This window comes from Canis lupus, chromosome 4 (assembly GCF_003254725.2).
Source record: "Canis lupus dingo isolate Sandy chromosome 4, ASM325472v2, whole genome shotgun sequence".
NCBI lineage: Eukaryota > Metazoa > Chordata > Mammalia > Carnivora > Canidae > Canis > Canis lupus.
The window spans coordinates 11,697,979-11,725,622 of record NC_064246.1 but is presented as its reverse complement, the minus strand read 5'-3'; the positions used below and the strand labels follow the sequence as shown (position 1 = coordinate 11,725,622).

Sequence of the window (27,644 nt, the reverse complement as noted above, 5' to 3'; positions counted from 1 at the left end):
AGAGAAATCAAGGAATCAATCCCATTCAAAATTGCACCAAAAACCATAAGACACCTAGGAATAAATATAGCCAAAGAGGTAAATTATCTGTACTCTGAAAAGTATAGAACATTTATGAAAGAAATTGAAGAAGGCATAAAGAAATGGAAAAACATTCCATGCTCATGGATGGAAGAACAAAACCTGTACCCAGAGAAATCTACACATTCAATGCAATCCCTATCAAAAAACCATCAACTTTTTTCACAGAGCTGGAACAAAAAATCCTAACATTTGTATGGAACAAGAAAAGACCCTCAACAGCCCAAAGGTATGTTGAAAAGAAAAACAAAGCTGGTGGCATCACAATTTCAGACTTCAAGCTCTATTACGAATCTATAATCATCAAGATAGTATGCTACTGGCACAAAACAGACACATAAATCAATGGAATAGTAGAACCCAGAATGGACCCTCAATTCTATGGTCAACTAATCTTTGACAAAGTAGGAAAGAATATCCAATGGAAAAAGGACAACCACATGCAACCACATGCAAAAGAATGAAATTGGACCACTTCCTTACACGATATACAAAAATAAACTCAAAATGAATGAAAGACCTAAATGTGAGACAGGAGTCCATCAAAATCCTAGAGAACACATACAGAAACCTCTTTGACCTTGGCCTTCTTATCAGACATGTTGCCAGATGCTAGGAAAATAAAAGCAAAAATGAACCACTAGGACATCATCTGGATAAAAAGCTTTTGCACAGCAAAGGAAACAGCTGAGAAAAATAAAGGCAACCTACAGAATGGGAAAAGATACCTGCAAATGATTTATCAGATAAAGGGCTAGTATATAAAAACCTATGAAGAATTTATCAAACTCAACACTCAAAAAACCAAAAAAATCTAATCAAGAAATAAGCAGAAGACATGAACAAACATTTCTCCAAAGAAGACATACAATGGCCAACAGACACATGAAAAAAATGCTCACATCACTCACCATCAGGAAAATACAAATCAAAACCACAATGAGATACCGCTTCACACCAGTCAGAATGGCTAAAATTAACAACTCAGGAAAAAGCAGATGTTGGTGAGGATCCAGAGAAAGGGGAACCTTCTTACACTACTGGTACGAATGGTGCAGCCACTCTAGAAAACAGTATGGAGGTTCCTTAAAAAGTTAAAAATATAACTACCCTATGACCCAGCAATTGCACTACTAGTTATATATTCAAAGGATACAAACATAGTGATTCAAAGGGATACATGCATCCCAATGTTTATAGCAGCAATATTCACAATAGCCAAACTATAGAAAGAGTCCAGATGTCCATTGACAAATGAATGGATAAAGAACATGTGGGGTTGTATACACACACATATATATGAATATTACTCAGTCATCAAAATTGAAATCTTGCCATTTGCAGTGATGTGGATAGAACTAGAGGATATCGTGTTAAGCAAAGTAAGTCAATCAAAGAAAGAAAAATACTGTATGAGTTCACTCATATGTGGAATTTAAGAAACAAAACAGATGAACAAAGGGAAAGGAAGGAAAAATAAAATAAGATGAAAACATAGAGGGAGGCAAAGCATAACAGACTCTTAACTATAGAAAGCAAATTAAGGGTTGCTGGAGGGGAGATGGGTGGGGGAATAGGGTAACTGGGTGATGGGCATTAAGGAGAGCACTTGATTCAATGAGCACTGTGTGTTACATGTGACTGATGAATCACCAGATACTACCCCTTAAACTAATAATACAGATTATGTTAACTAAACTGAATTTAAATTTAAAAAATTCTTCAAAAAGTAGTGCCAGAAAACAGATAATCTGGCAGAAGGGCACTGATTATTCAAGACTTCTTTTGACTTGTTTTTTGACAATGGACCCTTCTATGATATAGGCACTGAAACTAAAGCAAATAGTAGAAGGATTAGTACCATATAGTAACATTTTCAGAAAAATGGAAATGCAAAAAGTCAGAAAAAAAGTATAATGTATTTCCAGGAAGTTACGCCAGGTGCTCCTGCCTCTCTTGCTTCCCCTCCTCCCTCCTACACTTCTGCCACTCCTAAGAGAGCAAAACCAACCCCTTCTCTCCCACAGCCTATTCAGCATGAAGACAAAGATGAAGACCTTTATGATGGTCTCCTGGTCTCCTTCCATTTAATGAATATTACATAATCATCCCACTAAACAGTTAAAAACTTATATGTTGTGTATAAGTATCCTTTGTGCAAAAATCTAATAACTGTACTGCAAAGAAGTATATGAGATATTCTATGTCATCATCTTTCTCATTGCCTAAGTATCATGTAGAATATTGTGTGTAAGACTTGTGCAGAAGTAGATAGCCTATCCTAACATGGGCATAAGGTGAATGATATTCAATATAAAATTAATAATGTGCTAGGTTTCCCACTACTTTATAACTTTTAAAGAATTACATTACCCTACAATATGCCCTTCTCTCTTATAATTGGAGAAACTGAGCTTATCATCACAGTAGGTTTTTTTTTAAATGTAACTATTTTCCCAATACTGCATTATGAAAATAACTGTAATAGCATATGCCATAAAAATTTTATAACAATTAATTCATCACTGTATAGACTCACTGCCATGTAGTAATTGTATCGATTATACTAGGTTACCATAAAGTAATCATATTACTGCTTCATTATCAATGCATAAACTGTTATAGCTGTAAATAAAGACAATTTTTTTTCACATTATCCCTCATTTTTCATTTCAGTGTTAGTAATAAGTATAATGTCCACAGTGTTTTTTATCATAGAAGACAGCATTGATGTAAGTATTGACATTTCATCTTGTAAACAGACAAAATAAATTTACATTATCAGTAAATACAGTACAATATTTTAAGTGTATTTTCTCTATGATTTCTTTTCTTTTCTTTTTTAGAAAGAGAGAGAGAGCATGATCTATCAGAGGTGGGGAAGGGCAGAGGGGAGAAGAGAAAAATCTCAAGCAGGCTCCACACCTGGCACAGAGCTCAATGTAGGGCTTGATCTCACAACACTGAGATCATGACCTGAGCTGAAATCAAGAGAAGAAGGCTTAACCAACTGAGCCACCCAGGCACCCCTACCTTATGATTTTCTAGTAACAATTTCTTTCTTCTAGCTTATTTTATTGTAAGAATCCATTATATACTACATACAAAATACGTGTTAACAGTTTATATTATTCATAAGGCTTCTGGTCAAGAGTAGACAATGAAGTTTGGGGGAGTTAAAAGTTACTATGTGGAGGGGCACCTGGGTAGCTCAGTCAGTTGAGCATCCAACTCTTAATTTTAGCTCAGGACATGATCTTAAGGTTCTGAGATTGAGTCCTGCCTCTTGCTCCATGCAGAGCAAGGAATAGGCTTGAAATTCTCTCTCTCTCCCTTTGCCCCCCCATATTCATGCAACCATGTGCTCACTCTCAACATCTCAAATAATCTTTAAAAAAAAGTTTCTATGTGGATTTTCCACTGCACAGGAGGTCCATGCCCCTAACCCCATTGTTCAAGAATCAATTGCATATATAATAGTTATATCTTTATTGAAGATTATAGCTTTTTAAAATTAAGAATGACTGTCCTAATAAGTGTAACATATACTTTGAAATAATTTGTATCCTGCTTTATTTCAATTTGTATGTGTGTAGAATATCTTCGTTCATCCCTACATTTTATTTTTTGCCATACACACACACATATATATATATATTTAAGATTTTATTTATTTATTCATGAGAGACACACACAGAGAGAGAGGCAGAGAGACAGGCAGAGGGAGAAGCAGGCTCCATGCAGGGAGCCCAACGTGGGACTCGATCCTGGGTTTCCAGGATTACACATGGGCTAAAGGCTGTGCTAAACTGCTGAGCCACCTGGGCTTCCCTACACATATATTTTTAAGATTTTATTTATTTATGAGAGACACACAAAGAGGCAGAGTCATAGAGGAAGAAGCAGGTTCCCCACCAGGAGCCTCATGCTGAACTCAATCCCAGGATCCTGGGATCACAACCTGAGCCAAAGGCAGATGCTCAATCACTAAGCCACCCAGATGCATATATATACTCTAAAGTAGGTTCCATGCCTAGCATGGGGCTTAAACTCATGGTCCCAAAATCAAGAGTCATAAGCTCTATTGACTGAGCCAGCCAGTCACTCCCTTATATTTTGCTTTAAATCTTTTTCAATTATTTTGCCTTAGGTGTATCTTCTGTATTTTCACTCAATTTGAGAAATTTTGCCTTTTATTTATTTTTAAAGATTTTACTTATTTAGTCATGAGAGACAAAGAAAGAGAGGCAGAGACATAGAGGGAGAAGCACTCCTCACAGGGAGCCCGATGGGGGTCACACCCTAGACCCTAGGAAGGCAGACACTCTACCACTGAGCCACCCAGGCATCCCAAATTTTGCCATTTATTATAAATACCTAATTTACATTTATGTTTCTCCATATAAAGTCTAAAAGATGGTCACAGCCCTTAATATCTTTGTAATCTAAATGAGCAGCTTATAATGGTAATTCATACTGACATTGTATACTTAATTCATTAATTCCTAAAGTCTGGAATTAAGCTGAATGCATTTTTAGTACAAACCAGTATTAGTCCATACTTTATTGATTTTGACCTCTCAGCCCCCACCCAGAGGATATTTGGCAATGTCTGGAGATATTTTTGATCAATACAACTTGAGAAGGGTGCTACTGGTATCTAGTGAATCTACATTATGAAGTTTCATTAGTATATAAAATATCTAATCAACCAGTTAAATTAAAAACCTCAAGTAAGTCAATTGCTTAATGTCAGTGTATCTATCTTTTGGAAAATAAACTAAACAGCTGAAAAAAATTTTTTTTTCCATAAACCAGCGTTGGTTTATTTGGGCCAAATGCATGCCTTGTTGCTTGTTTCTATTCTAGCAGTGGCACTGCTCTGCTGTAAACACTGGAAGGAAGGAGGCTGCCCTCAAGCAATCTAGCAGATCACTAAGCCAGAGAACAAATGCCACAAGCTTCTTAAATGTATAGTTTTGAATGTTGTGGAATGTAGAGGTAGGCGTTCACTGCGGCAAATGTGGTGGGACACATGGGCTTGGAGCATGCTCAGAACCAGCTGTTCTAGAAGGACAGCCTTGGGCCCACCCTGACTTGACAAGGCAACCAAAATCTGCTTCAGGTTCAGCTGAAAAAAGCCGATGTTTTTTTGTTGTTGTTGTTTTGTTTTCTTTTTTAAAAGATTTTATTTATTTATTCATGAGAGAGAGAGAGAGAGAGGCAGAGACACAGGCAGAGGGAGAAGCAGGCTCCATGCTGGGAGCCAGACATAGGACTTGATCCCGGGACTCCAGGATCACGCCCTGGGCCAAAGGCAGGCGCTAAACCGCTGAGCCACCTAGGGATCCCCAGAATATTATTGAACTCAGTTACTATTTTTTATTATTTTTTCTATATATTATTTAGTGGTTCCCATCCATCTGAATATGTATTTTACATACTTAAGATATTACAATTTTGGACATCTAACTTCCAGAATTAAAAGTAAAAAGAATGAAGATAAATGTTTCTTAGGCATTGAAATAGACAGGAAATAATATGTGGGATTGGAGCATGATAGAAGGTAAGGATTACAGTACCCTAAACAAGAGACAGAAATAGGCCTCCATATTGAGGCAGCATTCAAGAGGACAAAGAGTAAGAGCCAAGAATAAATTGCAGGACTGATCCAGGAAGGGAAATGTGAAACAGAATAAAGAAGAAAAGTAATAGAAAAATATTAGAAACCATGGGCAGATCTGAGAGGTAAGTCAAAACCAATTCAAATTTTAAGTTTCATTTTCAATAAGATAAACTGCATTTATTTGTAGATCTCTGAATATTTATCACAAATTACACACCTCCATTATGTTAATATTCAAATTGATTTCCTATGTTGATAGTTATACTACAGCTACACATAATCTGTTAATTACAGATTGGTTATGATTGTATATACTAATCAGATGGACAAATGTTTGCCTATGCCACAAGGAACTGTTTGATTTTGAGTAAATCTTAAAACCCTCTAAACCATCCATTTCCTCATAGGGACAATGACTATTTAATAAGATAATGCAGACATATAAAACATATAAAACATTCAATATACTATCATGTTGTAGACAATAAATGTTAGATAATTTAACATTATATTCATAGGAAAAACTATATTAATTTAGTTTACCCTTGTTCTAATTAGTGTATAACTTCTCTAATTCATTCTTGGATGCTTGTGGCTTCAAATAGTTTGGAAAGATTTTTTCCTTTACAGTCCTTTAATGATGATCATTAGTGTCCAGATTATGCAAGAAATTTTTTATTTTAAATGTTTAATTTTTGTTAGTAACATAGTGCTATATTAGTTTCAGGTATACAATACAGGCATTCAAAAATTCCATACATCACCCAGTGCTCAACACAACACTCCTTAATCCCTATCACCTATTTCATTCATTCCCCCACTCACTTCCCCTCTTGTAACCAACAGTTTGTCCTCCATAGTTAGGAGTCTTTTCTTGATTTATTTCTCTTTTTTCCCCTTTGCTCATTGTTTTGTTTCTTAAATTCCACATGAGTGAAGTCATATGGTGTGTCTTTCTCTCACTGATTAATTTCACTTAGAATTATACTCTCTAGCTCTATCCATGTTATTGCAAATTCCAAGATTCCATTCTTTTTCATAGCTGAGTATTATTCCATTATATACATACACATATGTACATACACACCACATCTTCTTTATCCATTCATCAACTGATAGACACTTGGGCTGGCTATTGTAAATAAGGCTGCTATAAACATAGGGGTGCATAAATACCTTTGAATTAGTGTTTCTGTATTCTTTCAGTAAATACCCAATAGTGTAATTGCTGAATCATAGGTCTATTTTTAACTTTTTGAGGAAACTCCCTACTGCTTTCTACAGTGGCTATATCAGTTTCTCTACAGCCTTGCCAATTCTTGTTGTTTCTTGTGTTGTGGAATTTAGTCATTCTGACACCTGACGGGTATGAGGTGACACCTCATTGTGGTTTTGATTTGCATCTCATGATGGTAAGTGATGGTGAGCATCTTTTCATGAGTCTGTTGTCCAAGTGAATGTCTTCTTTGGAGAAATGTTTATTCATGTCTTCTGCTCATTTTTAATTAGATTATTTGGGTTTGAGGTGCTGAGTTGTTTAAGTTATGTCATTAGCAAATATCTTTTCTCATTCTGTAGGTTGCCTTTTCATTTTGTTGATTGTTTCCTTCACTGTGCAGAACCTTTTTATTTTGATGTAGTCCCAACAGTTTACTTTTGGTTTTGTTTCCATTGCCTCAGGAGATATAACTAGAAAGTTGCTGCAACTGATGTCAAAGAGCTCACTGCCTGTCTTCTCTTTTAGGATTTTTATATTCTCAGGAAGTCTCACATTTAGGTCTTTAATCCATTTTGATTTTATTTTTGTGTATGGTGTAAGAAAGTGGTCCAGGCTTTTTTCTATTGCATGTTGCTGTCCAGATATCCTAACACCAGTCCTTGAAGAGACTATCCTTTCCCACTAGATAGTCTTTCCTGCTTTGTTGAAGATTAATTGATCATATAGTTGTGAGTTGATTTCTGGGTTTTCTATTCCATTCTATTGATCTATATGCCTATTTTTGTGCCAGTACTGTATTGATTACTACAGCTCCGTAATATAACTTGAAGTCTGGAATTGTGATACCTCCAGTTTAGTTTTTTTTTTTTTTCACGATTGCTTTGGCTATTCGAGGTCTTTTTTTCCACACAAACTTTAGGATTGTTTGTTCTAGCTCTGTGAAAAATGTTGGTATTTTGATAGGGATTGCATTAAATGTATAGATTTCTTTGGGTAGTATAGACAATATTTGTTCTTCTAGTCCATTTATTTGTGTTCTGTTGATTTTACTTCATCAGTGTTTTAGTTTTCAGAGTACAAGTCTTTCACCTGTTAGGTTAGGTTTATTCCTAAGTATATTATTATTTTTAGTGCAATTGTAAACGCAATAGATTTCTGTATACTGATTCTGTATTCTGTGACTTTACTCATTTCATTGATCAGTTCTAGCATATTTTTGGTGGAATCTTTCAGGTTTTCTATATATAGTATCATGTCATCTGCAAATACTGGAAGTTCTACTTCTTCCTTACTATGTGGATGCCTTTTATTTATTTTGTCTGATGGCTGTGGCTAAGACTTTCAGTACCATTGAATAATAGTGAGAACGGACATCCTTGTCTTGTTCCTAACCTTACAAGAAAATCTCAGTTTTTTCTCATTAAGGATAATGTTAAGCTGTGGGTTTTTCATATATGGCCTTTATTATGTTAAGATATGTTTCCTCTAAACCTTCTTTGTGGAAGGTTTTTATCATGAATGGATGTTGTACCTTTGTCAAATGCTTTTTCTGGATCTTCTGAAATGATTGCATGGTTCTTATCCTTTCTCTTATTGATGTGACATATCACCTTGATTGATTTTTGTGAATACTGAACAAACTTTGCAACTCAGAAATAAATCCCACTTTATCATGGTGAATGACTTTTTTTTAGTATACCATTGGATTCAGTTTGCTTGTACTTTGTTGAAGGTTTTGTGTTTATGGATAAACATAGGATATTAGCCTATAGTACTCTTTTTATAGTGGTATCTTTATCTGGTTTTGGTGTCAAGGAAATGCTGGCCTCATAAAATGAATTTGGAATTTTTCTTCCTTTTCTATTTTTTGGAATAGTTTGAGAATAGGTATTAACTCTTCTTTAAATGTTTGGTAGAATTCACCTAATGAAGCTTTCTGGTCCTGGATTTTTGTTTGTTGAGAGTTTTTTGATTACTGACTCAATTTCATTGCTGGTAATTTGTCTGTTCAAGTTTTCTACTTCTCCTTGTTTCATTTTTGGTAGTTGATATGTTTTTAGGAATTTATTCATTTCTTCTAGGCTGTCTAATTTGTTAGCAGACAGTTTTTCATAATGTTCTTACAATTGTTTATATATCTTTGGCAATGGTTGTTATTTCTCCTCTCTCATTTGTGATTTTGAGTCCTTTCTCTTTTTCTTGAGAAGTATGGTTAGAAGTTTATCAATTATACTGATTTTTTCCCAAAGAAGTAGCTCCTGATTTCATTGATCTGTTCTACATGTATTTTGTTTTTTAGCTTCTATATAAGTTACTTATGCTTTAATGTTCATTATTTCCTTCCTTCTTCTGGTTTTAGGTTCTGTTTGTTGTTCTTTTTCTAGCTCTTTTAAGTGTAAAAGTTAGACTGTCTATTTGAAATTTTCCTCGCTTCTTAAAGTAGGCCTGTATTTCTATAAACTTTCTTCTTAGAACCAGTTTTCCTTTATCCCAAAAGTTTCAGACCACTGTGTTTTCATGTTCATTTGTTTCCATGTGATTTTTAAATTTCTTCTTTAATTTCCTGGTTGGTCCACTCATTATTTAGTAGCATGTTATTTAACCTCCATGTATTTGTGGTCTTTCTAGTTTTTTTTTTTTTTTTATGTTGACTTCTAGTTTGATAGTGTTGTGGTCCAAAAAGAGGCATAGTATGATTTTCATCTTCTTGAACTTGTTGAGGCTTGTTTTGTGGCCTAATATGTGGCCTATTCTAAAAAACTTTCCATGTGCACTTGAATGTGTATTCTGCTGTTAGGATGGAATGTTCTAAATATCTGTTAAATCCATCTGATCCAATGTGTCATTCAAAGCTACTGTTTTCTTGTTTATTTTCTGTTTAGATTATCTGTCCATTGATGCAAGTGGAGTGTTAAAATCCCCTACTATATTTTATTACTATGGATTAGTTCCTTTATGTTATTAACTGTTTTATGTAATTGCGTACCAATATTGAATGCATAAATATTTATCTTTGCTATCTCTTTTTGTTGGATTGTCTCCCTTATGATTATATAGTATCCTTCTTTGTCTATTTAAAGTCTACTTTGTACAATGTAAGTATTCCTACTCTGGCTTTCTTTTGACATCCATTTGCATAATAAACTTTCTCCATCCTCACACATTTAATCTGCAGGTGTCTTGTAGGTAGTATATAGACGGGCTTTTTTTTTTTTTTAAATCTATTCTGTCTAGCCTATGTTTTTTGATTGGAGCATTTAGTCCATTTACATTTAAGGTAATTATAGATAATATATATTTATTTATCATTTCATTGTCTTATAGTTGTTTCTGAAGATTATCTGATTTTTTTTAACTTTCTTTCATTACTTTCTCTAGTTCATTTGTTTAGAGATATATTTGGATTTCTTTACCTTTACACATTACTTATCTATTAGTGGGTTTTGATATATGGTTACCATTAGGTTTACATATAACCTCTTCTGCACATAGCAACCTTTATTAAATTGATGGTTGTTTAAGTTTGAACCCATTCTTTTCTCCTTTTCTCCCCATGTTTTAAGCATATGTTGCTACATTTTATCCTTTAATTTTTTGAGTTTCTTGACTGATATTTTACAGGAATATTCTTGCCTCTCTTTTGTTTTCTACCTTTATAATCTCACTTTTGGTCTCTTTTTTACTACTCAGAGTTCCCTGTAATATTTCTTGGAGGATGGTTTAGTGGACATGAACTCATTTAGGGTTGTTTGTCTGAGAAATCCTTTATTTCTTCTTCCATTCTGAATGATAGCTTTGCTGGATAGAGTAGTTTTGGCTACAGATTTTTCCCTTTCAGTATTTTGAATATATCATGCCATTTTCTCATGGCTTGCAAAGTTTCTGTTGAAAAAGTCTCATGCTAGCCTTATGGGTTTCCCTTGTAAGGTACTGTTTTCTTTTGTCTTACTGCTTTAAATTTTATCACTATATTTTGCAAATTTAATTAATATCTTGGCTATATGTCTGCTTCTGTTGATTTTGATGAGTGTTCTCTGTGCGTCTCAGATCTGGATATCTGTTTTTCCCCAGATTAGGGAAGTTTTCAACTATTGTATCTTCAAATAAATTACTTGCCCCCTTTTCTGTCTCTTCTTCTTCTGGGATTCCCATAACATAAATGTTATTATGTTTAATGGAGTCACTGAGTTTCCTAAGTCTATTCTCATGCATAATTCTTTTTTCTCTCTTTTGTTCAGCTTGATTACTTTCCATTACTCTGTCTACCAGGTCACTAATTTGTTCCTCTGCTTCTTCCAACCTGTTGTTCATTCTATCAAGCACGTTTCTCATCTCATTTATTGAGCCCTTTATCTCTGCTATGTTATTCCTTATCTCTGTGTTAAGGGTCTCACTAATGTCTTCCTCTCTTAAGTCCAGTGAATAGCCTTATGATTACTACTTTAAATTCTGTCAGGCATGTTATCTATTTTGCTTAGCTCTCTGTGGCCTCATCCAGTCTTTCATTTGGGATAATTTTCTGTCTTCCCGTTTTGTCTAAGTTTTGATGCCTGTTTCTCTGTGTTAGTAAAGTCAGCTATGTCTCCTGTTCTTGAGGTTAATAGCTTTATGAAGAAGAGATCCTGGAGTGCCTTGAGCCTAACACTCCCGAGAAGGTCTCCAGTGTGTGTGCTGGGTGTACTCTGCTATTGTGTCCTGGCCACTTTATGCTTCAGGCCAATAAACTGCAGAGGCTCTCTTTCCCCTGTTGTGGGTACTGTTTGGTCCCTGGTCTGAATGTGGTACATGTTTTTTTTTTTTTTTTTTTTTTTTTGGCTGTGTACATAGGGTGCTTTATTCTCCATAGAGTGATACATGCTAAGATGGGTTGGGCTTGGGCCAATGTCCCCATATGTACAGAACTGAATAAAGTGGGTCTCTGAGAAGAAGTCTGATTTGCCTTAATGTGGAAAGGGAGAGGGGGAAAATGGAGATGGACATTACAACCAGAGATGTGTTCAGTCCTGTGCTGGTTCTGGCCTGGAATGCAGGGAGATAAGGCAGCTCTTAGGGTAGTCACTTCCAGGCTGGGGCTCCCTGCCGAGCTTGGAGGGCCTTCTGTACCACATCTTCCCACTGGGCATCTGAGATCTCCCAAGCCCAGGCAGGAACCCCTGGTGCAGGCAGGCTTACTCCAGCCATCGTCCTTTTCACCAGCTCCACATGTTCCAGGTCCATGGGAATAGAGCTGTGGTTGCTCAGTCCGGTAGCTCCCTCCTCCTCTTCATCGTTGCTGTCTACTGGTGGGTCTGGCAAATGAAGCCCCAGTGCCTGGATCCGATACTGAATATCAGCAACTACGTCTTCACTAACCCCCACCGGTGCCAGCTCCACCTCCTCTTGTTCAGGATCTTGGTTCAGGGGCTGATAGGAGTAGCCAGCTGGGCCTGCCCCTGTTTCCTCCTGCTCTTCCTCAGGCTCCTCGCTGCTCCAATCCCCAGTGCCTTCTGTAGGGCCCTGGTGTGGCCCCAGTTCCTAATTCGGATTGGGGAAAATATGCTCAGGGCCCATGGTATCTCCCCCTAGAACTACTGCTGCCATCCGGGCAGGGGCCGCTCGGAGCCTGCGGCTGAACCCCTGAATGTGGTACATTTTAACTAGATCTGTTTGTGAAGTGAGACCTATCACCACCACTATCAAAACTGAGGCACCACAAAACTTCCTTGTCAGGAGACACAGTGACAGATGAGCTGGCCTTCTGGAAGGGGTTTGCCACGCTGGGACTGAGGCAAATCTGCCCAGGAGTAGTGGTTCCACTGGAGTGTGGAGGGGGCAGGGCCTAGTGTTACTTGGTGAATGTTAGCGCTGTACTGTTTTCCAAAGATGGCCTTATGCTTATGCTGAAGGCTGAGGGAGGGAAATGGCATTGGCCAGTTTCTTTGTTCACAGTGGTGTCTCTCCATGAACAATACCTCTCTGGGATGTGCAAATATTCTCCAAGATAAGCAAATATCCTCCCCACTGTGTGCCCCAGGCATTCTTTAGATCACTGTTTCCATGCTGTATGTCTGAGATTGTTTTCCTGCACTCTCTCCTAGAGCAGCCTCAGTGCCCTCTGGCCTCTTTCCTACTGACCTTTAACACTCCAGGCCTTAAGTCCTGCTGCTTATAAAAACTCATTAAATTGAGTCCCTTTCACTTTCCAAGCTGATTCCATGGGGTTCTTTTTCTGTGTGTGCTCTTATGTGCTAGTGTGTTCTCTCACCCTTCTCCATGACTGTGGCTCCCTCCTCACTGCAGTAGTCACCATCCATTTTCCTCCTAAACTGTGTCTCCACACATCTTACCTTTTTCTATGTAGCTTCTTCTTTTCCTTTAGTTGTAGGGTTTGTTCTGCCAGTCTTTAGGTCAATTTCTGGGGTATTTAGGATGATCTGATAGTTACCTAGTTGAATTCCTGAGACAAGGTAAGCCTAGGATTCTTCTCCGTCATCATCTTTCAACCTCTATGCAAGTTTCTAGTAAATTCATATATGTTGAAAGAGAGTAATTACCCCATGCTGTAAATTACCCCATGCTTCTGTATTGAATATACTCTTACCTTTTTTTTTAAGCCAAATTACTTTGCTGATCCTATCTAATTTCCTGTCTTTAAGGTGTTATTTAATCTTTTAAGTTGCTATCCTGCTTGGTGTATTACAACTCTCTACAACCCTCTGGTTGTATTTTTACACAATATATCACTTTTTTATTACCTCACCTATGCAGCTAATCCTTAAGCCTCTCTTTATGAATTATTTCTCTTACATTTATGCTTATAGCACATCTGCACATTTTCATTGTTATTTCACATCTAAATCATTAATAAAAATGTTTAAAAGCATACTGTCCCAATAACCATAGTATCCAAATGGCATTTCAATATGATTTTGGATCTTAAAATATCTATTCTGTGATTACATTTCCTGAGTTTAGATCCATGTAACAGTACTTCTTTATTATAAGAATTCCAATTAATTTTTCAAGAAAGTTTTATGAGATACTTTTTTACTCTTCAGCAATGATGAAACTGCATTTATTTAACCAACTGCAGCACTATTGAAACCTCCTGATACCAAATGTTTTTTCACAGCCTCTCATTACTTCAGGGGTTAGAAGTTACAAAGGGAGGATGTAAAAACTCAACTATCGTAATATTAGGAAAACAGTTCCACAGGGAACATTGGCACCTGATTACTAATGAAAACTTTTCCTCTCTGTAAAGGGAATCTATGTGGTTAAAAGCAGGGATATAATCGCCCTGGAATGACATACTCTCAAGTCTAAGACACTAATATTCAAAACAATTTGAGTGCATTTAATTTACAATGCTCATGAATTTTAGGATTTTGAGTTTTTGTGTGAAACCAAAACTATCTCTGTGGTGCTGACCCTTCACATATACCTCCAGATTCTCCAGTTTACAGACAAACATAAAATTCTGGCACTTCTCACATAAAAAAAGAACAAGACTAATGCTTCATACTCTTTGTAGACTTATCTCTCTCAGCCATATCCATTGTTAAATTCCAAGTTAAATTGTCTAATCAATTTTAAAATGAATATGATCACTGCCCCTAAAGTTAAACTGAAACATTAAATAAGCAGCAAAATGAAAAAGTATAACTCATTCAATATCTACTGTACAATTAAATTACTCAAAATATACATATATGGGCTTAAAATAGTGAATAAAAATAGCAATGATTTTGTCATTTCTCCTTATAAAAGCAAATGGCAATGGTGATGATAAGATGAACACTTTTTGTTAAACATGCTTAAAAGATGAAGCAAATTTGTTTTCACTTGTCTTGATATTCAAATGTTAAAACTATTTATAATAAAACAAAAAAGCCTTTCACAGTTGTTGACAATAATAAAACTGAAACAAAAGAAACAATTTGTATGATTGAAAAAAACACTAGGTAACAATGGTAGACATCAATTGTCCCACTGAGGTTCTCTCACTAGCTGAGCAAATCAAGGTAAAAATTTTTGTTAACTACAAAATACAACATTTAAATATAGCATTAGATCAAAGCCTTTTAGTAACAGAAACATTTACTGAACACCTATACCTGCTAGGCAGTGTTCTGAGTGTTTTACATATATTATTAATCCTCATAAATTTAATAAGTATTATTATCATACCATTTTAACAGATGAGGAACCTCAAGTACAAAGAAATTGTATGACCTGCCCAAGGTCAGATAACTATTATAAAAGCTAAAATATCAACCTAGGAGGCCTGGCATTAAAATGTAGGTTGTTAACCATGTAATACAGCTGCCTTATCATAGTTGTTCTAGAACTGTTTGTAATGTTTTGGGCAAATCACTTAATCTTCATTGTTTCCTCATTTGTAAAATAAAAGAACTGATCTGTATTAGAGTCTTTTTAAAGTTATTTCCAACTCCGTATCTGCTTACCACACTTTTCCTCAAGTGAATATTCTTAAGCTTCTTGCATTTATTAGTTAACAGCATTTTCCATCATCTCATGATGAAATTAAATACATCCTTACACCCAGGAATTCAATTATTTTCTGATAGCATTTCATTCTAATGGAGCAATTAATTGGGACACCATGGTGTAGTGGAGTAGCTTAATATCTCTTACTGACATGTTACACAACCTTAGCCAAGTCACTTCTCTTGAACACAAGTTCCTCTTCTTTAAACCAGGGGGACTTGTTAATGCGTTCCATTATTTTTAGTGTTCTTTTATTGTTCTTGATTTGAAAATCCCAAATGATAGAAAGAACACAACTGATCAACTTTAATTTACTTAAAAGTTAACCATTTATATCTATCTTTTTTGTCATTTTATATTATTAAATCCTCAACAAGGGCACCCAGGGGCAGATAAAAGTAGAAGTGAGCAAAACACAGATCTATTTCTTGTTTTTTAGCAACTCTGCACAAAAATGGCATGAAAAAAATCAGGACCTACATTAAAATTAGAGTCTGAACTGCTTTTGCTGCTCCTTTTATTCAGGACTAGAGAACAAAATACAAGTTGTTTGCATAATCCTATTCTCTGCTATTTCAATTTACCTGGCATTTCCTGGTCCTTTGTTATTTTTGTATGTATTAGTAAGAACAATGTTTTGTGTTTAGTGCCTTATAGTCAACTAGAAACTAAGGAAGACATACATTTGAAGTGGAATTGTAGCATGAGTTTAAACCTATCTTAGAGAAAAAGATACTTGTTCATTATGGATGTCAACTCAACGTTCTTCCTTCTTCCTTCTTCTCTAATAATGACCCTTGTTCACCCATTGTATTTAGCAATCTTAAAAAATTATTAAGCTATAAAGTGAATTAATTTGATTAACATATATAAAGGTACTTCCATATAGTAAAATACAAGCATCAATTATCAAGTCTCAAACTTCCTGCAAAATAGTAGTCACTATCTATATCAAAATGAAAATAAATAACTTTACATGTAAATGGATCTCATTAGCATAATGTTGTGACTTATAAAAGCAATTATGGATATAACAGTTTGGGATATAAAATAAATAAACTTCATGGAACTCTACATACAGAAACTTGCTGATGAGCCTTTCGTTTATTCCCAGTGGATGACTAAAGGCATTTTTATTTTTATTGTAGGAAACTTATTGATGGATACTTCATTTTTGCATATCACATTTTAGAAAATAAATACCAAACTATACAAAGAATACCTACATGTACAAAATGCTAAACTACTGACACTATAACAATTTATTCCTAACTCTATTTCTTTGGCTTTCTATTTTTTTTTCATTTTTTTAAATAGCACTTTATTTATTTAGAAATACATACAGGGAAAAGTCCCAACATGACTAAGGGATATCAGAAAGTCTCTCAAATTATAGAATATTATTTTTCTGCATGTAGTCAATACCAGCTCATGTCAAGCAAACTTATACAACATGATGAGAATTCCACAGCTTCCCTAAAGGAATAAATATTGCATACAAAATCTGTATTCCTACATTGGAATAAGAGATGAGAGATATCATCAGGTTAATGAAGTTTATTTTTCATGGCCCCTTATTTGCATGATCTCCTTCCATAGTCTAGTATACAACTGTTTATGTATAATTATGTATTCTTTTTTTCTAAAGAGGGTCCTCCAAATTATTTAAGGTTGAGGTGACAGTATTTATTTAGAACCACTCCTCCAGAGTAGGTATAAATATTTTTTGAATAACTATATTAATATAGCCAATTTTAAACTATTCTTTACCTTTAAATTTTTTTAATAAAAATACACCTTTATATAAGTGTATACTTTAAGATACTTTCATACAACAGATACATGATGATTTGATATACATATACAGTGAAATGATTGCTGCAGTAATTATTGATTTGATATACATATACAGTGAAATGATTGCTGCAGTAATTATTGAGTTATTAACGTACTTCCTCACAGTTTCTATTTTTTTAAAAATGAAAATACCTGAAATCTATAATCTTAGCAAATTTTCAGTATTCAATATAGTATTATTAGCTATAGTCATTATGCAGTACATTAGATGTCTAGACTTATTCATCCTATGTAACTGGAACCTTTTACCCTTTGGCCAAAATCTCTACATTTCCTCCACCTCCCCGCCTATTAGCCATCATTCTATTTTCTGCTTCTACACATTCAGCTTTTTTAGATTGTACATATAAGTGAGATCACGTAGTTTTTTCCTTATGTGTCTGGACTTACTTTACTTAGCATAATGTCCTCCAGGTTCATCCATGTTGCTGCAAAGGGCAGGATCTCCTTCTTTAAGGCTGCATAATACCACTGCACATCTATACCACAAATGTTTTATCCATTTATCTAGTGATTGACATTTAAATTGTGTTCATAAGTTGGCTACTGTAAATAATGTTGCAATAAACCTGGGAATGCAGAGTATCTCTTCAAGGTACTGATTTCATTTTCTTTAGGTATAAGTCCCAAATAAAAGTTTCTGGATCATGTTATTAGCAAGAATAATAGACAAGACCAGAAATTAAAAGGCATTGGAATCAGAAGGGAGGGCAGCCTGGGTGGCTCAGTGGTTTAGTGCCACCTTCAGCCCAGGGTGTGATCCTGGAGACCCAGGATCGAGTCCCACATCAGGCTCCCTGCATGCAGCCTGCTTCTCTCTCTGCCTTGTGTCTCTGCGCCTCTCTCTCTCTCTCTCTCTCTGTGTCTCTCATGAATTAATAAATAAAATCTTTAAAAATGATGAAATCATAAGGGAATAAGTAAAATTATCTCTTTACAGATTACAAAATCCTACACGTAGAAAACTCTAAAGTCTCTGTGTGCGCGCGTGCACATGCACACACAGTTTGAACTAATACATGAATTCAGTAAAGTTAAAAGATATAAAACCAATATATGAAAATTCCTTATGCCAATAATGATCAGAAAAGAAAATAAGAAAATAATCTCATCTACAATAGCATCAAAGAGAATAAAATATTTAAGAAGGAAGATTTATTTTAAGATTAAAATATTAATCAGGAAGTCAGAAATCTGTACACACTGATAGCTATAAAATACTGATGAAAGAAACTGAAGAAGATACAAATAAATGAAAAGATACCTGACGTTCATAGATTAGAAGAATATTGCTAAAATGTCCATAGTGCTCAAAACAATAAAGAGATATAATTCCTTATCAAAAGTCCAATGATTTTCATAAAATAGGAAAAAAAATCCCAAAATTAACATTGAACAACAAAAAACTTCAAGTTGCCAAAGCAATCTTGAGAGAGAAGAACAAGAGTTGGAGGAATCACATTTCCTGATTTCAAGTTATAATACCAATTATAGTAATCAAACAGTATGGTAGTGGACTGGCATAAAACAGACACATAGACCAATGGAACATAAAAGAGAGTCCAGAAATAGAACAAACATATATGGTCAACTAATTTTACACAGGGGAATGAAGAATACACAACGTGGAAAGGATAGTTTCTTTAATAAATGGTGCTGGGAAAACTGGATATCCACATGCAAGAGAATGAAACTGGATCCTTATCTTACGCCAGACACAAAAAGCAACTGAAAATGGATTAATAACTTAAACATAAGACCTGAAACCATAAAACTCCTAGAAAACACAGGGAAAAAGTTCCTTGACACGGATTTTGGCAATGATTTTTTTGGTAAAACATCAAAAGCTCAGGTAATGAAAGTAAAAATAAGTGAGACCACATCAAATTGAAAAGTCTCTACATTGCAAAGGAAGTAATCAACAGAATGAAAAGGCAACCTACAGATTCAGAGAAAATATTTGATAACCATATATCTGATAAGGGGTTAAAATCCAAAATATATAAGAAATCCATACAATTAAGTAGCAAAACAAAATAAAATGAAAAAAGAAAAGAAAAAAACAAGTAATTCCATTAAAAATGGGGAAAGGACCTGAATAAACATTTTTCTATAGAAGACATAAAAATGGGCAACAGATATACGAAAAGGTGTTCAACAAAGCGTTATCATCAGGGAAATGCAAATCAAAACCATAGTATAAGATATCATCTCACACTGGTTAGGATGGCTATTATCAAGAAAGAAAAAAGGTAAGTGTTGATGACAACATGGAGTAAAGGGAATCCTTGTACATTGTTGGGAATATTAATTGATATAGCTATTATGGAAAATAGTATGGAAATTCCTCAAAAAATATAACCTATTCTTCAAAGTTGATCTCAAATCTCATCTCTGAAAGCTTATCCTGATGACTCAAGGGTCTACAGACAGCTTCTCTCAGAATGTTATAGAACTCTGTCAGTATTGCATAGCCCACAGATTCTTCTATTCTACCCGATTTCTATATTACATGGGTTTTGGAATCACGTAAGACTGATATCTTAAAAAAAAAAAAAAAAGACTGATATCTTTGCTACTTCTAGTTCTATGATCTTGCAGAGATTACTTGAAGTATTTATGATCAAGTAGTTCATCTTAAAGATTGTGAAAATTATACTGCATCAGGAGAAGGAATTTTACCATGAAAACTAAGGAAGCCTAAGTATCCAGGACCCTTCACTTGTACTTGTACATGGTACTTTATTGTGTAGCCATAATTATGTATTGTTTGTTTCTCAAATAGGATGCTCAAAATTGTATAAACTTCAGACACCACAAAATCTGGATCCATACCTGCCTCTAGTAAGAAAATTACAAATATGCAGGCCCAATGTGTTTAAAAACAAGAGCAGCCAGTTAAAAATCTTTAGCTCAGGGATTTGGATGACTCAGAGCATTAGTAGTGGCACTTCTGAGTATGATTTCAATGAAACTTATGGCTTTTGTTTTTATGTTTTTATTTAAATTCAGTTTAGTTAACATATACTGTAATATTAGTTTTAGGAGTAGAAGTTAGTGATTTATCAGTTGAATATAACATCCAGTGCCCTCCTTAATGCCCATCACCCAGTTACCCCATCCCCCCACTCACCTCCCCATCAGCAACCCTCAGTTTGTTGCCTATAGTTAAGACTCTCTTATGCTGTGTCTTCCTGTTTTTATCTTATTTTTCCTTCCTTTCCCCTATGTTCATCTGTTTTATTTCTTAAATTCCACATGAGTGAAATCATATGGTATTTTTCTTTCTCTGACTTATTTTGCTTAGCATAATACCCTCTAGTTCCATCCACATCATTGCAAATAGTAATATTTCATTCTTTTTATGGCTGAGTAATATTCCATTGTGTATATATACTACTTCTTTATTCATCAGTAAAACTCATGTTAATGTTAGAAAACTATTCTTTGAGTGGCCAATTGGAAGGTAACACACCGAGTGAAGACAGAATAAATGTTTGCTCTTAGTCCAAGATCACAAAGGTTTATGTTGACACCATACCTGAATCTCTGTGTTTCTTCTGATAAGGTCCTTAAAAAGAACTGCTTATCAGATGAAGGTAGGAATGATGGCATGCTATTAATATACTTAGTAGGAAGTGATATACATTAAGTTTTCCTTACATCTTAGTTATTAATCATCATAAATACATTAGTTATCTAAATTTATTTTTTAATTGGATAAAGATTTATAGATATTATGTACCATATTTTTAGATATTTTTTCTACATCTGTACCTTCATTGTGATAGACAACTTTGTGAAAAAATACTGAAAAGTACAAAATACATGACAATATAATAACATCACAGATATCATATGCACAGAAACAGTTAAAACATTTCAAAAGCAAGTATTTCTTTGAAATACAAATATCATAATTATATTTCATAGAGAAAAGTGAGGAAGATGTACATTTTCCTCTGCACTAGAAATTCAAAATTGGAAGCTTAAAACATACATAATAGTTGTTATTGACACATTACTTATTCCTTTCATTTCATTCCAGTTTTCACCAGCAAGTATACTTAAAAATACCAGAGAAACTATTGCATCATAAAGTGTTTTCTTTTAAAACTGAGACTATTTGTATTCATAGCATTGTTATAAAATTGATCATCACACTGGAATATATCTTCCTAAATATAAAGAATACACCATTTCCCCCTATCACTTCAAATTCTCCTTATACTTGAAAACTAAAGTGTTTCAATTGCAAAATAAAGATTGGAGATAATGTGTTTTTGTTAAAAGTTGTCTAGTATACTATCACTTGCCACCTCAGAGTTAGGAAAAAGCAAAAACAATTCTTCATAAGTAAATATATAAATTTTGAGGATTAGAATGTCACTCTAAGAATAACAAAATAAAATAAATATTACAAACTGTTTTCTCAGATATAGTTAGCTAATTGACTTACACGTTCAACTAACATTAGTTGAATGCCTTAGGTGCAAGATGATACAAAGATGAATCAATGAGACATTACAATTCATACTTTCAATAAGCTTATGCTGTACATATGCATGTGTGAGTTTGTGTCAAATTTTAATATATTTACACCTATGTATCTTTTCAGATACTGATCCATTTCTTTGCTTCCCCTCATAACCAAACTTCTCTGATCATTTGCCAAAATGAGCTATCTCCCTTTCTTCACCTCCTATTCACTGTACTACTCTAAAACAAGTCCTGTTGACATGTCAACAATAAACATGAGTATCCACTGGATACTCTTCAGTTTTCCTCTGACTTTGCCCCTTAACAGCCTTTAACACAGTTGGTCATTTGCTGCTTCTTAAGACACGCTTTTAGTTTTTCCTCCTATCTCATTAACTACTCTCTCGTATTCTCCAGACTCCTGTCTAACCAAAAGATAATGTTTCTCAGGGGTCAACAACAGTACTGTTCAATAAAACTTCCTATAATAATGGAAATGTTTTCATATGTGCTGTTTTGTATGGCTGCCACTAGCCACATATGACTATTGAGCACTTGAAATGTGGCTAGTACAACTAAAGAACTAAATTTTAAATTTTATGTGATTTTAATTAATTTAAATTTAAATAGCCATTTGATCCTAATGAGTACTATACTGAACATCATGGCTTTAGAGAAAGCCCTCTTTTCTTACTTCTCACTATAAGTAATCTTTCATCTTTTGGCTGCTAATTTCCAAATTTATCTCTCAAGGTCTGAGGTATAATAATACCACTACTTGTATTTCTCACAGACATATCAAATTTAAAATACCTGAAACGAAATTCTTGATTTTCCTTCCCAAATATATGCATTTATTTAATGGTATCAATATCTACTCAGATGGTTCATCTAGAAATTTTAGACTTTAACAATATAGGTTTAACTGATTTTTTTTCAATTTAAAAAAAATTCCAAGCTCCTGGGGCTCCTGGGTGGCTCAGTCCATTAAGTGTCTAATTTGGTCTTGGCTCAGGTCATGATCTCAGGGTTGTGAGATGAGTACTGCATTCGGTTCTGCGCTTAGTGTGGAGTCTGCTTGAGATTCTCGCTCTCCCTCTGCCGCTCTCCTTATTCATGCTTGCTCATGTGCACACACTTTCTCCCTCTCATAAATAAATAAATCCTTAAAAAAAATCCAAGTTTTTTTCTACCTGAAGGCTGCTTGCTTCCTCTGCCTTATAATGCTTTACCTCCAGTTCTTTAAAAGATACTCCTCTTCCTACAGGTCTCAGTTTAAATATTACCCCTGAGAAACCTTCTGTGACTATTCTACCTAACAGTATGTTTATCTCTTGATTAATCATATTCTCCAAATTTTCCTTATTTTCTTTGCAATATTTCCATAATTTCTATTTATTTATATATTTAATGTTTTTCCCACTAGACCAAAAGATCTATGAATACAGGGGTCATATGTATTTTATCACCAAGAGTTCCACAGTGTCCAAAAAAACTAAATATGTATTGAATACACATCAATGCTTAAGTCAGGAAACTAGTCTATTCCATTATTATCAGTGTTTCTGTGTACCCTTCCAGAATATTCTATATACCTGGACTTGTTATCTGCTCTTTCCAGATTTGAAATCAACAATTCTTTTTTAAAAAGATTTAATTTATTTATCTGGAGCGGGTTGGGGGGGTAGAGGGAAGAGAAAGCCAGAGAGTACAAGCAGGGGGAACAACAGAGGCAGAGGCAGAAGCAGGGAGCCTGACATGGGGCTTGATCCCAAACGCAGACACTTAACTGACTGAGCCACTCAAGCACCCCTCAACCACTCTTTTCAAAGATCACTGGTTGTTTTTCATGGAAAATGTTATTTCAAGACCATAACTTGGCACCAAGGATGTTTGTTCCTACTGGATTGATCTTTGTTTCCAGGACTTTTCATTTAACAGAGCTAGGAAATAATTAGTTTTATTTTTGAAGAGAAAAATCATCATGTGTTCTACTGATACTTCTAATTCAAATTCAGTTCTACAGGGTTTTAATTCAACTCATCTCATATTCATATTTCCTTTCTCCTATGCCTGGTTCTCAGGGGATCAAGGATGATAAAATTAGAATACTACGTATTTACTCATTTTTAAAATCTCACAATCCACACATGACAGTCTCAGAATAACAATACTAACATTATTGCTAACAATATAATTTCTTGAACAGTTTTAAGCTTTCTTGGTTTTAGTTCTTTTTTCTGTAAGGTATACATCACTGGGGATGTACAGGCTAACTGCTGTGTTTTCAAGTCACTTGAAATACTTCCTCTCTGATTATATCACCAGTTAAAATACATTTTGATGTTCAATTTGACTCTAAATTTTAGGGACTTTTTTTTTTCTTTTCTTTTATTGCAGTAAAATTTATCAGTCATTCTTATCATGGTTTCTTTGTTTTGTGTCATTCCCTGAGCATCTTCTGCATTCCACAAGTATGTATTCATTCATGTCTTCTCCTTGTACTTTACTCCTTGTATGGTTTCATACTTTAAACACTAAAACTTTGATATGAATTTATGGTGCAGAATAAGAATCCATTTTATTTTTTTTAATCCTGATGGCTACTAGTTGTCCCCATACCATTTATTGAATGATCCATCTTTTTCCTCATAGATCAGAAATACAAACATTTATTAAGAGTCCAGACTCATAATAGGAGATTTAGTGGCAGAGGAGTCAGTGACAATGGCTGAGAGCATCTGCTGGCAATGGCACTAGTGCTAGTACCTAAAGTAGACTATTTTTACGGCGGAATCTTAGCTGTGTTATACCTTTTGTTTTCTACCCAACATAGATCCTCCAGCTTTAACACTTACTTCAAAATTTTCCCATATATTTTGTTTTGTTTTGTTTTTAATCAAGGTAGTTTTGACTGTTTGCAGCCAAGAACCCTAGATTATACAACATGAATTTTCTCCCAGAATTCAATAGTGAATTTTCCCAAAGAGCTGCCTTTGGGTCTCAACTCTTCATTCTCTGGCTAAACTCCTGTCCCTGACTGTAATTACCAGAATTTTCACTACCATCTCTAGTAACTGACTCCTAATATGTATCACTAACCACGAGCTTCTTATCACCTCATTATTGTTATATTTTTCATTTCAGAGAGTAAACATACCCACAGTTGGTTATCTTAACATTTAAAGCTATCTTTTAAATATTATTTTTCTAGAAATATCCTGAGGCTTGACAGCAAGAGATGCTAAAGGCAAAGCAAGTAGAATGATTTGATTAGAAAAAGGTAGGAGAAATGGCAGGAAACAAGGATGGATTAGGAGACAAAGGTCAAATCACAGTTTGATTTGTTTATGTTAGAGTTAATATTTAACAATATAGAAAATAAACCATTGGATAATTCTGAGTAGTAAATGACATGATCAGATTTTTGTGTTAGAAAAATCATTTCGGCAGACTAAAAAAAGGACAAGGAGGACATGAGATTATCTTTTCTTTTTTAAAAAATAAGCTCTTTCATCCAAATAGACTTAGAACCTTACTATACAATCTGAAAAGTTTTCTACAAATTATTAACCAAATGCTATACTTTACAGAAGTATGGCTACCAATTAATTTTTAAAGTTTACAATATGAGTTTATAGATAAATATGAATAAAAGATTATCAACTATTGCCTTAAAAGTGATATGGACAATATGGTTTCTAATAAAATCAAACAGAACCATTAACTGAATTATAATCTATCATAATTTTACTATATATCATGAACAATTTGACAAGCAGATAAAATCTGCATTTAGAAAATCACTGTACCATTTGGAATGCATACAGATTATCTACCACATAATCTAAAGTATTAAACTGAGCATATAAAAGCCCATAAACTACAGAGCTCATAGCTACTTAGGGTATATATTTAAATCACTGTTTGGTTTTACTTGTATAAAAACAATAATACAAGCCCCTTCTTTGAAAAAAGGAAATATAAAATCAGAAATATAAATTTAATTTTAAGAAAGGAATAAGTTTTTATTTAAAGACCAACTGTGAACAAATTGATCAATTGATCTAAAAAGTATTTTGGTTTATTCAGATGCTATGCTGTAAGGCAGCTAAATTTATACTTGATGAACTAAATAAAAGATCTATTTGTGTTATTCAAGAAGGTATGTTTAGCTATGCCCTATTCTTTAAGTAAAAGATCTCTGTTGTGTTAGCTGATGGTTCAGTGAGAAAAAGACTTTCTTGCTGTATTTTAATAGAGAAGCCCATCTTTAGCTATGTGAAATTGATATAGGAACAAGTTAGCGGCAGATGAGGCTAGGAAGGGAAAGATAAGGGAAAGGCCCCAGAGTCAGGCTCCTACCCATCCCAAGAAAATAGAGATGAGACAGTAAAAATAGAAAAAAAAATAAACCTGAATCCTTAGCTCCAAAATGTTAGGGAGTATCTCCCTTTAATGGCTACTAAGAAATCACAGAAATAGGTCATTAAGGTGTTACCAATAGTCCCTGCTCAAACCAAGATGGCACAAGAATCTCAAGGCCATGGGCTACCTGAAATCCCAGATGTAGAGAAATATTACGGAGGAGATATTAACCTGAGAGAAGGGAACACTTTGGGCTTATGATAATTACAAAAACATCTTGTTTGTTACTATGATAGTTTACAAGTCCACCATGTTTGTTCTAGACACCTACCCTGATGTTGACAAGAATTTTACCAAGTTCCCTGCTCAGTTTCCTAAAAAAGACAGACCATAAAAGCCCTCAGTGGCAACCCCGTCCGGACCCCTCTCAGTTTTGAGAGCTTTCTCTGTATCTCTGCTTAATAAACTTCTATCGCTTTGCTCGCTCTCTGTTGTCCACAAGATTCATTCTTCGACTCTGTGAGACAAGAACCAGCTGTCCCGTATCAAAATGTTAACTAATCTGTTAATAAATCATGTTATTTTTTCATAATTTTGAAAGGTCATAAAATTTGACTAGTATAGGAGATAAACTGCACTTATGGTTAATCACTGAAAATGTAATAATTTGCCACAAACAGGTGTTTTTATCCTTTTATGTCTCTTTTGATTTAGTTCTTCAGAAACCACTAAAAAACCTATTACAATACAACAAAAAATGAACCCAGACCAGTTTTTAGTTACTTAGTAGCTTTTATAATTTTCTGCCTCCTCTATGCAGTATATAGGTTTATATGAGTATAAATGTAGTTTTGAATGTTTCTAAACCTAAATACAACATAGAGTTGTATTCACCAGGACTGGTTAGTCCCCTGGACTCCCAGAACTATTCAATCTTTACATAGAATTTTCAAATAACTGCCGTGAAAACAGAAACTCTGTTAGATTAAAGATGGGTTACACTATAGATAGTATGCAGAGACCCAGAGATTAGACAGGCCATAGAAGTAGAGATGTCAATCAGGGAAATTCTAAATAGCAGGGAGAGGTAACCCAGACAAACTATCAAAGACATTTGTCAGTCTACAAACAGCTGAAGTCTCATTCAATAAGGAAAGTGAGACACAGAATGAGGAGGAAGTAATTTAATAGTAAGCAAGGTACAGGTGATCATGCTGTTGCACCAGAAAGGCCTAACAGAAAGTTATAGAATTCCACCTTTAAGAAATCATGAAAGGCAAAATCCTAGTATTTAATATAGCAACCTAGGCTAGAAGCAACTAGGATAATGTCCAATAAACAAAGCATAGATTCATTTATAAATGAAAGCACAAGGATTCAACTATTAGAGATAGATATAAGAAAGGACTTGATTAAAAAGGTCAAAGCAAGAACTTAATTACTAGAATCAATGTACTAAAACAAAGTAATGCCAAGAATGGGTTGATGCTAAGGTCATAAAACCCTGACCCTAATTTCCTTATA

General features: G+C 34.5%; 1 protein-coding gene and 1 pseudogene across 4 annotated transcripts in view; both read right to left on the bottom strand.

Moving 5' to 3' along the window:
- The window catches only part of PHYHIPL (phytanoyl-CoA 2-hydroxylase interacting protein like), an 81,773-nt gene that overhangs the window by 28,893 nt on the left and 25,236 nt on the right, over positions 1 to 27,644 (bottom strand). The gene's annotated exons all lie outside the window — the stretch shown is intronic.
- On the bottom strand, positions 11,687 to 12,572 carry LOC112651821 (male-enhanced antigen 1-like; annotated as a pseudogene).